Consider the following 15,463-nt stretch of genomic DNA (forward strand, 5'->3'; position numbering starts at 1 on the left):
ACATTGGATGGGAGGCTTTTCTATTTATCAACTACCCTTTCTGTGAAGTAATTTTCTTCAAATTTCCTCTAAGTCTACCTCCCTCCAGTTTCAGTGCATGTCCTCGTGTTCTTGTACATCTCTTCCTTTGAAGAATAAGTATTGTTTGCTCAACATTCTTTTAGTATTCAGTAATCTAAACATAAAACACAAGAATAATTGGCATCGAAAGTATTTTAAGGCTCTTAGACTTTACATATAACATGATATACAATTTACTTCTAAGACAAACTAATCTGTTCTGCTAGGATGAAGACCTTAGTAAAGGGTGGCAACAGTAATTTTGAAGGATAACACTTTAGCTTGAGCCATTTTTCCTAAATAATGTTATTTTAGAAACAGCTTTTAGAGGAAATGCATTAATCTAAGATCTTGATTTAATGACCCCTTTTTCAACAAGTCCAAATTATTTGTCAAAATCACAATCAAAAATATAAATAGTAAATTGATAAACCCTAACAGGAAGCAGGTTTGGACATACTGATGTGCTTGTCAGGATGGCCGAGTGGTCCAAGACACCAGACTCAAGATTCTACTCTTCCAGTTAATGGGAATTCTGGTCTCTGTAAAGAGGCGTAGGTTCAAATCCCACTTCTGACAACATATTTTTGCTCTTTGGTTATGTTTTACACTCACAATGACTGACATTGAGAAGTATGCTCAGGACATCCACAGTCTTTCAATCTTTCCTCTCCCAGACATTGATATCTTGATCCCATTTATTTCTAAGCAATATGAAGCACAATGATTGAATGAATTAAAGGGCATAGAAACTTTTAAAGACCTAAGAATTGATCGATTTTCCCATCTACATTCCAATCAAGATCAAATTACATTAGACTTAAATTAATTAAATTATTCTTAAATGATAAAGACACTATGATTAGTTTTAAAATTCTAAAGTTCAGTTCATGTAGAAATTGGCGGTTGAAATAATGTTTTACATAGAAACAGAATTTGATGGCAGATAAGAACCATTTGGCCCACGTAGTCTGCTCCTTTTCATGTATCCTTTAGGCAACTTCAACCCTATTTGCTCCTTACATTTCTTTTAAGGATATTCTTATGCCTATCCCAAGCGTATTTAAATTGTTTCACCATTTAGCTTCAACAACATCGGATGGGAGGCTTTTCTATTTATCAATTACCCTTTCTGTGAAGTCATTTTTCTTCAAATTTCCTCTAAGTCTACCTCCCTTCAGTTTCAGTGCATGTCCTCATGTTCTTGTACATCTCTTCCTTTGAAGAATAAATATTGTTTGCACAACATTCTTTTAGTATTCAGTAATCTAAACATAAAACACAAGAATAATTGGCATCGAAAGTATTTTAAGGCTCTTAGACTTTACATATAACATGATATACAATTTTCTTGTAAGACAAACTAATCTGTTCTGCTAGGATGAAGACCTTAGTAAAGGGTGGCAACAGTAATTTTGAAGGATAACACTTTAGCTTGAGCCATTTTTCCTAAATAATGTTATTTAAGAAACAGCTTTTAGAGGAAATGCATAAATCTAAGATCTTGATTTAATGACCCCTTTTTCAACAAGTCCAAATTATTTGTCAAAATCACAATCAAAAATATAAATAGTAAAATGATAAACCCTAACAGGAAGCAGGTTCGGATATACTGATGTGCTTGTCAGGATGGCCGAGTGGTCTAAGGCGCCAGACTCAAGATTCTACTCTTCCAGTTATGGGAATTCTGGTCTCTGTAAAGAGGCATGGGTTCAAATCCCACTTCTGACAATATTTTCTTACTCTTTGGTTATGTTTTACACTCAAAATGACCGACATTGAGAAGTATGCTCAGGACATCCACAGTCTTTCAGTCTTTCCTCTCCCAGACATTGATATCTTGATCCCATTTATTTCTCAGCAATATGAAGCACAATGATTGAATGAATTAAAGGGCATAGAAACTTTTAAAGACCTAAGAATTGATCGATTTTCCCATCTGCATTCCAATCAAGATCAAATTACATTAGAGTTAAATTAATTAAATTATTCTTAAATGATAAAGACACTATGATTAGTTTTAAAATTCTAAAGTTCAGTTCATATAGAAATTGGCTATTGAAATAATGTATTACATAGAAACAGAATTTGATCGCAGATAAGAACCACTTGGCCCATGTAGTCTGCTCCTTTTCATGTATCCTTTAGGCAACTTCAACCATATTTGCTCCTTACATTTCACTTAAGGATATTCTTATGCCTATCCGAAGCGTGTTTAAATTGTTTCACCATTTAGCTTCAACAACATTGGATGGGAGGCTTTTCTATTTATCAACTACCCTTTCTGTGAAGTAATTTTCTTCAAATTTCCTCTAAGTCTACCTCCCTCCAGTTTCAGTGCATGTCCTCGTGTTCTTGTACATCTCTTCCTTTGAAGAATAAGTATTGTTTGCTCAACATTCTTTTAGTATTCAGTAATCTAAACATAAAACACAAGAATAATTGGCATCGAAAGTATTTTAAGGCTCTTAGACTTTACATATAACATGATATACAATTTACTTCTAAGACAAACTAATCTGTTCTGCTAGGATGAAGACCTTAGTAAAGGGTGGCAACAGTAATTTTGAAGGATAACACTTTAGCTTGAGCCATTTTTCCTAAATAATGTTATTTTAGAAACAGCTTTTAGAGGAAATGCATTAATCTAAGATCTTGATTTAATGACCCCTTTTTCAACAAGTCCAAATTATTTGTCAAAATCACAATCAAAAATATAAATAGTAAATTGATAAACCCTAACAGACAGCAGGTTCGGACATACTGATGTGCTTGTCAGGATGGCCGAGCGGTCTAAGGCGCCAGACTCAAGATTCTACTCTTCCAGTTAATGGGAATTCTGGTCTCTGTAAAGAGACGTGGGTTCAAATCCCACTTCTGACAATATTTTCTTGCTCTTTGGTTATGTTTTACACTCAAAATGACCGACATTGAGAAGTATGCTCAGGACATCCACAGTCTTTCAATCTTTCGTCTCCCAGACATTGATATCTTTATCCCATTTATTTCTAAGCAATATGAAGCACAATGATTGAATGAATTAAAGGGCATAGAAACTGTTAAAGACCTAAGAATTGATCGAATTTCCCAGTTACATTCCAATCAAGATCAAATTACATTAGAGTTAAATTAATTAAATTATTCTTAAATGATAAAGACACTATGATTAGTTTTAAAATTCTAAAGTTCAGTTCATGTAGAAATTGACTGTTGAAATAATGTTTTACATAGAAACAGAATTTGATGGCAGATAAGAACCACTTGGCCCACGTAGTCTGCTCCTTTTCTTGTATCCATTAGGCAACTTCAATCCTATTTGCTCCTTACATTTCTCTTAAGGATATTCTTATGCCTATCCCAAGCGTGTTTAAATTGTTTCACCATTTAGCTTCAACAACATCGGATGGGAGGCTTTTCTATTTATCAACTACCCTTTCTGTGAAGTAATTTTTCTTCAAATTTCCTCTAAGTCTACCTCCCTCCAGTTCAGTGCATGTCCTCGTGTTCTTGTACATCTCTTCCTTTGAAGAATAAGTATTGTTTGCACAACATTCTTTTAGTATTCAGTAATCTAAACATAAAACACAAGAATAATTGGCATCGAAAGTATTTTAAGGCTCTTAGACTTTACATATAACATGATATACAATTTTCTTGTAAGACAAACTAATCTGTTCTGCTAGGATGAAGACCTTAGTAAAGGGTGGCAACAGTAATTTTGAAGGATAACACTTTAGCTTGAGCCATTTTTCCTAAATAATGTTATTTAAGAAACAGCTTTTAGAGGAAATGCATAAATCTAAGATCTTGATTTAATGACCCCTTTTTCAACAAGTCCAAATTATTTGTCAAAATCACAATCAAAAATATAAATAGTAAAATGATAAACCCTAACAGGAAGCAGGTTCGGATATACTGATGTGCTTGTCAGGATGGCCGAGTGGTCTAAGGCGCCAGACTCAAGATTCTACTCTTCCAGTTAATGGGAATTCTGGTCTCTCTAAAGAGGCATGGGTTCAAATCCCACTTCTGACAATATTTTCTTACTCTTTGGTTATGTTTTACACTCAAAATGACCGACATTGAGAAGTATGCTCAGGACATCCACAGTCTTTCAGTCTTTCCTCTCCCAGACATTGATATCTTGATCCCATTTATTTCTCAGCAATATGAAGCACAATGATTGAATGAATTAAAGGGCATAGAAACTTTTAAAGACCTAAGAATTGATCGATTTTCCCATCTGCATTCCAATCAAGATCAAATTACATTAGAGTTAAATTAATTAAATTATTCTTAAATGATAAAGACACTATGATTAGTTTTAAAATTCTAAAGTTCAGTTCATATAGAAATTGACTATTGAAATAATGTATTACATAGAAACAGAATTTGATCGCAGATAAGAACCACTTGGCCCATGTAGTCTGCTCCTTTTCATGTATCCTTTAGGCAACTTCAACCATATTTGCTCCTTACATTTCACTTAAGGATATTCTTATGCCTATCCGAAGCGTGTTTAAATTGTTTCACCATTTAGCTTCAACAACATTGGATGGGAGGCTTTTCTATTTATCAACTACCCTTTCTGTGAAGTAATTTTCTTCAAATTTCCTCTGTCTACCTCCCTCCAGTTTCAGTGCATGTCCTCGTGTTCTTGTACATCTCTTCCTTTGAAGAATAAGTATTGTTTGCTCAACATTCTTTTAGTATTCAGTAATCTAAACATAAAACACAAGAATAATTGGCATCGAAAGTATTTTAAGGCTCTTAGACTTTACATATAACATGATATACAATTTACTTCTAAGACAAACTAATCTGTTCTGCTAGGATGAAGACCTTAGTAAAGGGTGGCAACAGTAATTTTGAAGGATAACACTTTAGCTTGAGCCATTTTTCCTAAATAATGTTATTTTAGAAACAGCTTTTAGAGGAAATGCATTAATCTAAGATCTTGATTTAATGACCCCTTTTTCAACAAGTCCAAATTATTTGTCAAAATCACAATCAAAAATATAAATAGTAAATTGATAAACCCTAACAGGAAGCAGGTTTGGACATACTGATGTGCTTGTCAGGATGGCCGAGTGGTCCAAGACACCAGACTCAAGATTCTACTCTTCCAGTTAATGGGAATTCTGGTCTCTGTAAAGAGTCGTAGGTTCAAATCCCACTTCTGACAACATATTTTTGCTCTTTGGTTATGTTTTACACTCACAATGACTGACATTGAGAAGTATGCTCAGGACATCCACAGTCTTTCAATCTTTCCTCTCCCAGACATTGATATCTTGATCCCATTTATTTCTAAGCAATATGAAGCACAATGATTGAATGAATTAAAGGGCATAGAAACTTTTAAAGACCTAAGAATTGATCGATTTTCCCATCTACATTCCAATCAAGATCAAATTACATTAGACTTAAATTAATTAAATTATTCTTAAATGATAAAGACACTATGATTAGTTTTAAAATTCTAAAGTTCAGTTCATGTAGAAATTGGCGGTTGAAATAATGTTTTACATAGAAACAGAATTTGATGGCAGATAAGAACCATTTGGCCCACGTAGTCTGCTCCTTTTCATGTATCCTTTAGGCAACTTCAACCCTATTTGCTCCTTACATTTCTTTTAAGGATATTCTTATGCCTATCCCAAGCGTATTTAAATTGTTTCACCATTTAGCTTCAACAACATCGGATGGGAGGCTTTTCTATTTATCAATTACCCTTTCTGTGAAGTCATTTTTCTTCAAATTTCCTCTAAGTCTACCTCCCTTCAGTTTCAGTGCATGTCCTCATGTTCTTGTACATCTCTTCCTTTGAAGAATAAATATTGTTTGCACAACATTCTTTTAGTATTCAGTAATCTAAACATAAAACACAAGAATAATTGGCATCGAAAGTATTTTAAGGCTCTTAGACTTTACATATAACATGATATACAATTTTCTTGTAAGACAAACTAATCTGTTCTGCTAGGATGAAGACCTTAGTAAAGGGTGGCAACAGTAATTTTGAAGGATAACACTTTAGCTTGAGCCATTTTTCCTAAATAATGTTATTTAAGAAACAGCTTTTAGAGGAAATGCATAAATCTAAGATCTTGATTTAATGACCCCTTTTTCAACAAGTCCAAATTATTTGTCAAAATCACAATCAAAAATATAAATAGTAAAATGATAAACCCTAACAGGAAGCAGGTTCGGATATACTGATGTGCTTGTCAGGATGGCCGAGTGGTCTAAGGCGCCAGACTCAAGATTCTACTCTTCCAGTTATGGGAATTCTGGTCTCTGTAAAGAGGCATGGGTTCAAATCCCACTTCTGACAATATTTTCTTACTTTTTGGTTATGTTTTACACTCAAAATGACCGACATTGAGAAGTATGCTCAGGACATCCACAGTCTTTCAGTCTTTCCTCTCCCAGACATTGATATCTTGATCCCATTTATTTCTCAGCAATATGAAGCACAATGATTGAATGAATTAAAGGGCATAGAAACTTTTAAAGACCTAAGAATTGATCGATTTTCCCATCTGCATTCCAATCAAGATCAAATTACATTAGAGTTAAATTAATTAAATTATTCTTAAATGATAAAGACACTATGATTAGTTTTAAAATTCTAAAGTTCAGTTCATATAGAAATTGGCTATTGAAATAATGTATTACATAGAAACAGAATTTGATCGCAGATAAGAACCACTTGGCCCATGTAGTCTGCTCCTTTTCATGTATCCTTTAGGCAACTTCAACCATATTTGCTCCTTACATTTCACTTAAGGATATTCTTATGCCTATCCGAAGCGTGTTTAAATTGTTTCACTATTTAGCTTCAACAACATTGGATGGGAGGCTTTTCTATTTATCAACTACCCTTTCTGTGAAGTAATTTTCTTCAAATTTCCTCTAAGTCTACCTCCCTCCAGTTTCAGTGCATGTCCTCGTGTTCTTGTACATCTCTTCCTTTGAAGAATAAGTATTGTTTGCTCAACATTCTTTTAGTATTCAGTAATCTAAACATAAAACACAAGAATAATTGGCATCGAAAGAATTTTAAGGCTCTTAGACTTTACATATAACATGATATACAATTTACTTCTAAGACAAACTAATCTGTTCTGCTAGGATGAAGACCTTAGTAAAGGGTGGCAACAGTAATTTTGAAGGATAACACTTTAGCTTGAGCCATTTTTCCTAAATAATGTTATTTTAGAAACAGCTTTTAGAGGAAATGCATTAATCTAAGATCTTGATTTATTGACCCCTTTTTCAACAAGTCCAAATTATTTGTCAAAATCACAATCAAAAATATAAATAGTAAATTGATAAACCCTAACAGACAGCAGGTTCGGACATACTGATGTGCTTGTCAGGATGGCCGAGCGGTCTAAGGCGCCAGACTCAAGATTCTACTCTTCCAGTTAATGGGAATTCTGGTCTCTGTAAAGAGACGTGGGTTCAAATCCCACTTCTGACAATATTTTCTTGCTCTTTGGTTATGTTTTACACTCAAAATGACCGACATTGAGAAGTATGCTCAGGACATCCACAGTCTTTCAATCTTTCCTCTCCCAGACATTGATATCTTTATCCCATTTATTTCTAAGCAATATGAAGCACAATGATTGAATGAATTAAAGGGCATAGAAACTGTTAAAGACCTAAGAATTGATCGAATTTCCCATCTACATTCCAATCAAGATCAAATTACATTAGAGTTAAATTAATTAAATTATTCTTAAATGATAAAGACACTATGATTAGTTTTAAAATTCTAAAGTTCAGTTCATGTAGAAATTGACTGTTGAAATAATGTTTTACATAGAAACAGAATTTGATGGCAGATAAGAACCACTTGGCCCACGTAGTCTGCTCCTTTTCTTGTATCCTTTAGGCAACTTCAATCCTATTTGCTCCTTACATTTCTCTTAAGGATATTCTTATGCCTATCCCAAGCGTGTTTAAATTGTTTCACCATTTAGCTTCAACAACATCGGATGGGAGGCTTTTCTATTTATCAACTACCCTTTCTGTGAAGTAATTTTTCTTCAAATTTCCTCTAAGTCTACCTCCCTCCAGTTCAGTGCATGTCCTCGTGTTCTTGTACATCTCTTCCTTTGAAGAATAAGTATTGTTTGCACAACATTCTTTTAGTATTCAGTAATCTAAACATAAAATACAAGAATAATTGGCATCGAAAGTATTTTAAGGCTCTTAGACTTTACATATAACGTGATATACAATTTACTTCTAAGACAAACTAATCTGTTCTGCTAGGATGAAGACCTTAGTAAAGGGTGGCAACAGTAATTTTGAAGGATAACACTTTAGCATGAGCCATTTTTCCTAAATAATGTTATTTAAGAAACAGCTTTTAGAGGAAATGCATTAATCTAAGATCTTGATTTAATGACCCCTTTTTCAACAAGGCCAAATTATTTGTCAAAATCACAATCAAAAATATAAATAGTAAAATGATAAACCCTAACAGGAAGCAGGTTCGGATATACTGATGTGCTTGTCAGGATGGCCGAGTGGTCTAAGGCGCCAGACTCAAGATTCTACTCTTCCAGTTAATGGGAATTCTGGTCTCTGTAAAGAGGCATGGGTTCAAATCCCACTTCTGACAATATTTTCTTACTTTTTGGTTATGTTTTACACTCAAAATGACCGACATTGAGAAGTATGCTCAGGACATCCACAGTCTTTCAGTCTTTCCTCTCCCAGACATTGATATCTTGATCCCATTTATTTCTCAGCAATATGAAGCACAATGATTGAATGAATTAAAGGGCATAGAAACTTTTAAAGACCTAAGAATTGATCGATTTTCCCATCTGCATTCCAATCAAGATCAAATTACATTAGAGTTAAATTAATTAAATTATTCTTAAATGATAAAGACACTATGATTAGTTTTAAAATTCTAAAGTTCAGTTCATATAGAAATTGGCTATTGAAATAATGTATTACATAGAAACAGAATTTGATCGCAGATAAGAACCACTTGGCCCATGTAGTCTGCTCCTTTTCATGTATCCTTTAGGCAACTTCAACCATATTTGCTCCTTACATTTCACTTAAGGATATTCTTATGCCTATCCGAAGCGTGTTTAAATTGTTTCACTATTTAGCTTCAACAACATTGGATGGGAGGCTTTTCTATTTATCAACTACCCTTTCTGTGAAGTAATTTTCTTCAAATTTCCTCTAAGTCTACCTCCCTCCAGTTTCAGTGCATGTCCTCGTGTTCTTGTACATCTCTTCCTTTGAAGAATAAGTATTGTTTGCTCAACATTCTTTTAGTATTCAGTAATCTAAACATAAAACACAAGAATAATTGGCATCGAAAGAATTTTAAGGCTCTTAGACTTTACATATAACATGATATACAATTTACTTCTAAGACAAACTAATCTGTTCTGCTAGGATGAAGACCTTAGTAAAGGGTGGCAACAGTAATTTTGAAGGATAACACTTTAGCTTGAGCCATTTTTCCTAAATAATGTTATTTTAGAAACAGCTTTTAGAGGAAATGCATTAATCTAAGATCTTGATTTATTGACCCCTTTTTCAACAAGTCCAAATTATTTGTCAAAATCACAATCAAAAATATAAATAGTAAATTGATAAACCCTAACAGACAGCAGGTTCGGACATACTGATGTGCTTGTCAGGATGGCCGAGCGGTCTAAGGCGCCAGACTCAAGATTCTACTCTTCCAGTTAATGGGAATTCTGGTCTCTGTAAAGAGACGTGGGTTCAAATCCCACTTCTGACAATATTTTCTTGCTCTTTGGTTATGTTTTACACTCAAAATGACCGACATTGAGAAGTATGCTCAGGACATCCACAGTCTTTCAATCTTTCCTCTCCCAGACATTGATATCTTTATCCCATTTATTTCTAAGCAATATGAAGCACAATGATTGAATGAATTAAAGGGCATAGAAACTGTTAAAGACCTAAGAATTGATCGAATTTCCCATCTACATTCCAATCAAGATCAAATTACATTAGAGTTAAATTAATTAAATTATTCTTAAATGATAAAGACACTATGATTAGTTTTAAAATTCTAAAGTTCAGTTCATGTAGAAATTGACTGTTGAAATAATGTTTTACATAGAAACAGAATTTGATGGCAGATAAGAACCACTTGGCCCACGTAGTCTGCTCCTTTTCTTGTATCCTTTAGGCAACTTCAATCCTATTTGCTCCTTACATTTCTCTTAAGGATATTCTTATGCCTATCCCAAGCGTGTTTAAATTGTTTCACCATTTAGCTTCAACAACATCGGATGGGAGGCTTTTCTATTTATCAACTACCCTTTCTGTGAAGTAATTTTTCTTCAAATTTCCTCTAAGTCTACCTCCCTCCAGTTCAGTGCATGTCCTCGTGTTCTTGTACATCTCTTCCTTTGAAGAATAAGTATTGTTTGCACAACATTCTTTTAGTATTCAGTAATCTAAACATAAAATACAAGAATAATTGGCATCGAAAGTATTTTAAGGCTCTTAGACTTTACATATAACGTGATATACAATTTACTTCTAAGACAAACTAATCTGTTCTGCTAGGATGAAGACCTTAGTAAAGGGTGGCAACAGTAATTTTGAAGGATAACACTTTAGCATGAGCCATTTTTCCTAAATAATGTTATTTAAGAAACAGCTTTTAGAGGAAATGCATTAATCTAAGATCTTGATTTAATGACCCCTTTTTCAACAAGGCCAAATTATTTGTCAAAATCACAATCAAAAATATAAATAGTAAAATGATAAACCCTAACAGGAAGCAGGTTCGGATATACTGATGTGCTTGTCAGGATGGCCGAGTGGTCTAAGGCGCCAGACTCAAGATTCTACTCTTCCAGTTAATGGGAATTCTGGTCTCTGTAAAGAGGCATGGGTTCAAATCCCACTTCTGACAATATTTTCTTACTCTTTGGTTATGTTTTACACTCAAAATGACCGACATTGAGAAGTATGCTCAGGACATCCACAGTCTTTCAGTCTTTCCTCTCCCAGACATTGATATCTTGATCCCATTTATTTCTCAGCAATATGAAGCACAATGATTGAATGAATTAAAGGGCATAGAAACTTTTAAAGACCTAAGAATTGATCGATTTTCCCATCTGCATTCCAATCAAGATCAAATTACATTAGAGTTAAATTAATTAAATTATTCTTAAATGATAAAGACACTATGATTAGTTTTAAAATTCTAAAGTTCAGTTCATATAGAAATTGGCTATTGAAATAATGTATTACATAGAAACAGAATTTGATCGCAGATAAGAACCACTTGGCCCATGTAGTCTGCTCCTTTTCATGTATCCTTTAGGCAACTTCAACCATATTTGCTCCTTACATTTCACTTAAGGATATTCTTATGCCTATCCGAAGCGTGTTTAAATTGTTTCACCATTTAGCTTCAACAACATTGGATGGGAGGCTTTTCTATTTATCAACTACCCTTTCTGTGAAGTAATTTTCTTCAAATTTCCTCTAAGTCTACCTCCCTCCAGTTTCAGTGCATGTCCTCGTGTTCTTGTACATCTCTTCCTTTGAAGAATAAGTATTGTTTGCACAACATTCTTTTAGTATTCAGTAATCTAAACATAAAACACAAGAATAATTGGCATCGAAAGTATTTTAAGGCTCTTAGACTTTACATATAACGTGATATACAATTTACTTCTAAGACAAACTAATCTGTTCTGCTAGGATGAAGACCTTAGTAAAGGGTGGCAACAGTAATTTTGAAGGATAACACTTTAGCTTGAGCCATTTTTCCTAAATAATGTTATTTTAGAAACAGCTTTTAGAGGAAATGCATTAATCTAAGATCTTGATTTAATGACCCCTTTTTCAACAAGTCCAAATTATTTGTCAAAATCACAATCAAAAATATAAATAGTAAATTGATAAACCCTAACAGACAGCAGGTTCGGACATACTGATGTGCTTGTCAGGATGGCCGAGCGGTCTAAGGTGCCAGACTCAAGATTCAACTCTTCCAGTTAATGGGAATTCTGGTCTCTGTAAAGAGGCATGGGTTCAAATCCCACTTCTGACAATATTTTCTTGCTCTTTGGTTATGTTTTACACTCAAAATGACCGACATTGAGAAGTATGCTCAGGACATCCACAGTCTTTCAATCTTTCCTCTCCCAGACATTGATATCTTGATCCCATTTATTTCTAAGCAATATGAAGCACAATGATTGAATGAATTAAAGGGCATAGAAACTGTTAAAGACCTAAGACTTGATCGATTTTCCCATCTACATTCCAATCAAGATCAAATTACATTAGACTTAAATTAATTAAATTATTCTTAAATGATAAAGACACTATGATTAGTTTTAAAATTCTAAAGTTCAGTTCATGTAGAAATTGACTGTTGAAATAATGTTTTACATAGAAACAGAATTTGATGGCAGATAAGAACCACTTGGCCCACGTAGTCTGCTCCTTTTCATGTATCCTTTAGGCAACTTCAATCCTATTTGCTCCTTACATTTCTCTTAAGGATATTCTTATGCAAATCCCAAGCGTGTTTAAATTGTTTCACCATTTAGCTTCAACAACATCGGATGGGAGGCTTTTCTATTTATCAACTACCCTTTCTGTGAAGTAATTTTTCTTCAAATTTCCTCTAAGTCTACCTCCCTCCAGTTTCAGTGCATGTCCTCGTGTTCTTGTACATCTCTTCCTTTGAAGAATAAGTATTGTTTGCACAACATTCTTTTAGTATTCAGTAATCTAAACATAAAACACAAGAATAATTGGCATCGAAAGTATTTTAAGGCTCATAGACTTTACATATAACGTGATATACAATTTACTTCTAAGACAAACTAATCTGTTCTGCTAGGATGAAGACCTTAGTAAAGGGTGGCAACAGTAATTTTGAAGGATAACACTTTAGCTTGAGCCATTTTTCCTAAATAATGTTATTTTAGAAACAGCTTTTAGAGGAAATGCTTAAATCTAAGATCTTGATTTAATGACCCCTTTTTCAACAAGTCCAAATTATTTGTCAAAATCACAATCAAAAATATAAATAGTAAAATGATAAACCCTAACAGGAAGCTGGTTTGGGTATACTGATGTGCTTGTCAGGATGGCCGAGTGGTCTAAGGCACCAGACTCAAGATTCTACTCTTCCAGTTGATGGGAATTCTGGTCTCTGTAAAGAGGTGTGGGTTCAAATCCCACTTCTGACAATATTTTCTTACTCTTTGGTTATGTTTTACACTCAAAATGACCGACATTGAGAAGTATGCTCAGGACATCCACAGTCTTTCAGTCTTTCCTCTCCCAGACATTGATATCTTGATCCCATTTATTTCTCAGCAATATGAAGCACAATGATTGAATGAATTAAAGGGCATAGAAACTGTTAAAGACCTAAGAATTGATCGATTTTCCCATCTGCATTCCAATCAAGATCAAATTACATTAGAGTTAAATTAATTAAATTATTCTTAAATGATAAAGACACTATGATTAGTTTTAAAATTCTAAAGTTCAGTTCATATAGAAATTGGCTATTGAAATAATGTATTACATAGAAACAGAATTTGATGGCAGATAAGAACCACTTGGCCCATGTAGTCTGCTCCTTTTCATGTATCCTTTAGGCAACTTCAACCATATTTGCTCCTTACATTTCTCTTAAGGATATTCTTATGCCTATCCGAAGCGTGTTTAAATTGTTTCACCGTTTAGCTTCAACAACATTGGATGGGAGGCTTTTCTATTTATCAACTACCCTTTCTGTGAAGTAATTTTCTTCAAATTTCCTCTAAGTCTACCTCCCTCCAGTTTCAGTGCATGTCCTCGTGTTCTTGTACATCTCTTCCTTTGAAGAATAAGTATTGTTTGCACAACATTCTTTTAGTATTCAGTAATCTAAACATAAAACACAAGAATAATTGGCATCAAAAGTATTTTAAGGCTCTTAGACTTTACATATAAGATGATATACAATTTACTTCTAAGACAAACTAATCTGTTCTGCTAGGATGAAGACCTTAGTAAAGGGTGGCAACAGTAATTTTGAAGGATAACACTTTAGCTTGAGCCATTTTTCCTAAATAATGTTATTTTAGAAACAGCTTTTAGAGGAAATGCATTAATCTAAGATCTTGATGTAATGACCCCTTTTTCAACAAGTCCAAATTATTTGTCAAAATCACAATCAAAAATATAAATAGTAAATTGAGAAACCCTAACAGACAGCAGGTTCGGACATACTGATGTGCTTGTCAGGATGGCCGAGCGGTTTAAGGCGCCAGACTCAAGATTCAACTCTTCCAGTTAATGGAAATTCTGGTCTCTGTAAAGAGGCATGGGTTCAAATCCCACTTCTGACAATATTTTCTTGCTCTTTGGTTATGTTTTACACTCAAAATGACCGACATTGAGAAGTATGCTCAGGACATCCACAGTCTTTCAATCTTTCCTCTCCCAGACATTGATATCTTGATCCCATTTATTTCTAAGCAATATGAAGCACAATGATTGAATGAATTAAAGGGCATAGAAACTGTTAAAGACCTAAGAATTGATTGATTTTCCCATCTACATTCCAATCAAGATCAAATTACATTAGACTTAAATTAATTAAATTATTCTTAAATGATAAAGACACTATGATTAGTTTTAAAATTCTAAAGTTCAGTTCATGTAGAAATTGACTGTTGAAATAATGTTTTACATAGAAACAGAATTTGATGGCAGATAAGAACCACTTGGCCCACGTAGTCTGCTCCTTTTCATGTATCCTTTAGGCAACTTCAATCCTATTTGCTCCTTACATTTCTCTTAAGGATATTCTTATGCCAATCCCAAGCGTGTTTAAATTGTTTCACCATTTAGCTTCAACAACATCGGATGGGAGGCTTTTCTATTTATCAACTACCCTTTCTGTGAAGTAATTTTTCTTCAAATTTCCTCTAAGTCTACCTCCCTCCAGTTTCAGTGCATGTCCTTGTGTTCTTGTACATCTCTTCCTTTGAAGAATAAGTATTGTTTGCACAACATTCTTTTAGTATTCAGTAATCTAAACATAAAACACAAGAATAATTGGCATCGAAAGTATTTTAAGGCTCTTAGACTTTACATATAACGTGATATACAATTTACTTCTAAGACAAACTAATCTGTTCTGCTAGGATGAAGACCTTAGTAAAGGGTGGCAACAGTAATTTTGAAGGATAACACTTTAGCTTGAGCCATTTTTCCTAAATAATGTTATTTAAGAAACAGCTTTTAGAGGAAATGCATTAATCTAAGATCTTGATTTAATGACCCCTTTTTCAACAAGGCCAAATTATTTGTCAAAATCACAATCAAAAATATAAATAGTAAAATG

At 33.8% G+C, this 15,463-nt stretch overlaps 11 non-coding genes across 11 annotated transcripts; all 11 read left to right on the forward strand.

Moving 5' to 3' along the window:
* Window positions 1-1,683: 1,683 nt before the first annotated feature.
* TRNAL-CAA (transfer RNA leucine (anticodon CAA)) lies at window positions 1,684-1,791 on the forward strand. The gene is made up of 2 exons: window positions 1,684-1,721; window positions 1,746-1,791. It is a non-coding gene; the product is annotated as a tRNA-Leu (tRNA).
* Window positions 1,792-2,834: 1,043 nt separating this feature from the next.
* TRNAL-CAA (transfer RNA leucine (anticodon CAA)) lies at window positions 2,835-2,943 on the forward strand. The gene is made up of 2 exons: window positions 2,835-2,872; window positions 2,898-2,943. It is a non-coding gene; the product is annotated as a tRNA-Leu (tRNA).
* A 1,043-nt stretch (window positions 2,944-3,986) lies between these two features.
* Window positions 3,987-4,095, forward strand: TRNAL-CAA (transfer RNA leucine (anticodon CAA)). Its single transcript has 2 exons — window positions 3,987-4,024; window positions 4,050-4,095. It is a non-coding gene; the product is annotated as a tRNA-Leu (tRNA).
* A 2,194-nt stretch (window positions 4,096-6,289) lies between these two features.
* TRNAL-CAA (transfer RNA leucine (anticodon CAA)) lies at window positions 6,290-6,397 on the forward strand. Its single transcript has 2 exons — window positions 6,290-6,327; window positions 6,352-6,397. It is a non-coding gene; the product is annotated as a tRNA-Leu (tRNA).
* Window positions 6,398-7,440: 1,043 nt separating this feature from the next.
* On the forward strand, window positions 7,441-7,549 carry TRNAL-CAA (transfer RNA leucine (anticodon CAA)). The gene is made up of 2 exons: window positions 7,441-7,478; window positions 7,504-7,549. It is a non-coding gene; the product is annotated as a tRNA-Leu (tRNA).
* Window positions 7,550-8,592: 1,043 nt separating this feature from the next.
* TRNAL-CAA (transfer RNA leucine (anticodon CAA)) lies at window positions 8,593-8,701 on the forward strand. Its single transcript has 2 exons — window positions 8,593-8,630; window positions 8,656-8,701. It is a non-coding gene; the product is annotated as a tRNA-Leu (tRNA).
* Window positions 8,702-9,744: 1,043 nt separating this feature from the next.
* On the forward strand, window positions 9,745-9,853 carry TRNAL-CAA (transfer RNA leucine (anticodon CAA)). Its single transcript has 2 exons — window positions 9,745-9,782; window positions 9,808-9,853. It is a non-coding gene; the product is annotated as a tRNA-Leu (tRNA).
* Window positions 9,854-10,896: 1,043 nt separating this feature from the next.
* TRNAL-CAA (transfer RNA leucine (anticodon CAA)) lies at window positions 10,897-11,005 on the forward strand. Its single transcript has 2 exons — window positions 10,897-10,934; window positions 10,960-11,005. It is a non-coding gene; the product is annotated as a tRNA-Leu (tRNA).
* A 1,043-nt stretch (window positions 11,006-12,048) lies between these two features.
* TRNAL-CAA (transfer RNA leucine (anticodon CAA)) lies at window positions 12,049-12,157 on the forward strand. The gene is made up of 2 exons: window positions 12,049-12,086; window positions 12,112-12,157. It is a non-coding gene; the product is annotated as a tRNA-Leu (tRNA).
* Window positions 12,158-13,201: 1,044 nt separating this feature from the next.
* TRNAL-CAA (transfer RNA leucine (anticodon CAA)) lies at window positions 13,202-13,310 on the forward strand. The gene is made up of 2 exons: window positions 13,202-13,239; window positions 13,265-13,310. It is a non-coding gene; the product is annotated as a tRNA-Leu (tRNA).
* A 1,043-nt stretch (window positions 13,311-14,353) lies between these two features.
* TRNAL-CAA (transfer RNA leucine (anticodon CAA)) lies at window positions 14,354-14,462 on the forward strand. Its single transcript has 2 exons — window positions 14,354-14,391; window positions 14,417-14,462. It is a non-coding gene; the product is annotated as a tRNA-Leu (tRNA).
* Window positions 14,463-15,463: the final 1,001 nt, after the last annotated feature.

The sequence above is a fragment of the Taudactylus pleione genome, unplaced genomic scaffold (genome assembly GCF_031769625.1).
Source record: "Taudactylus pleione unplaced genomic scaffold, aTauple2 ptg000612l, whole genome shotgun sequence".
NCBI lineage: Eukaryota > Metazoa > Chordata > Amphibia > Anura > Myobatrachidae > Taudactylus > Taudactylus pleione.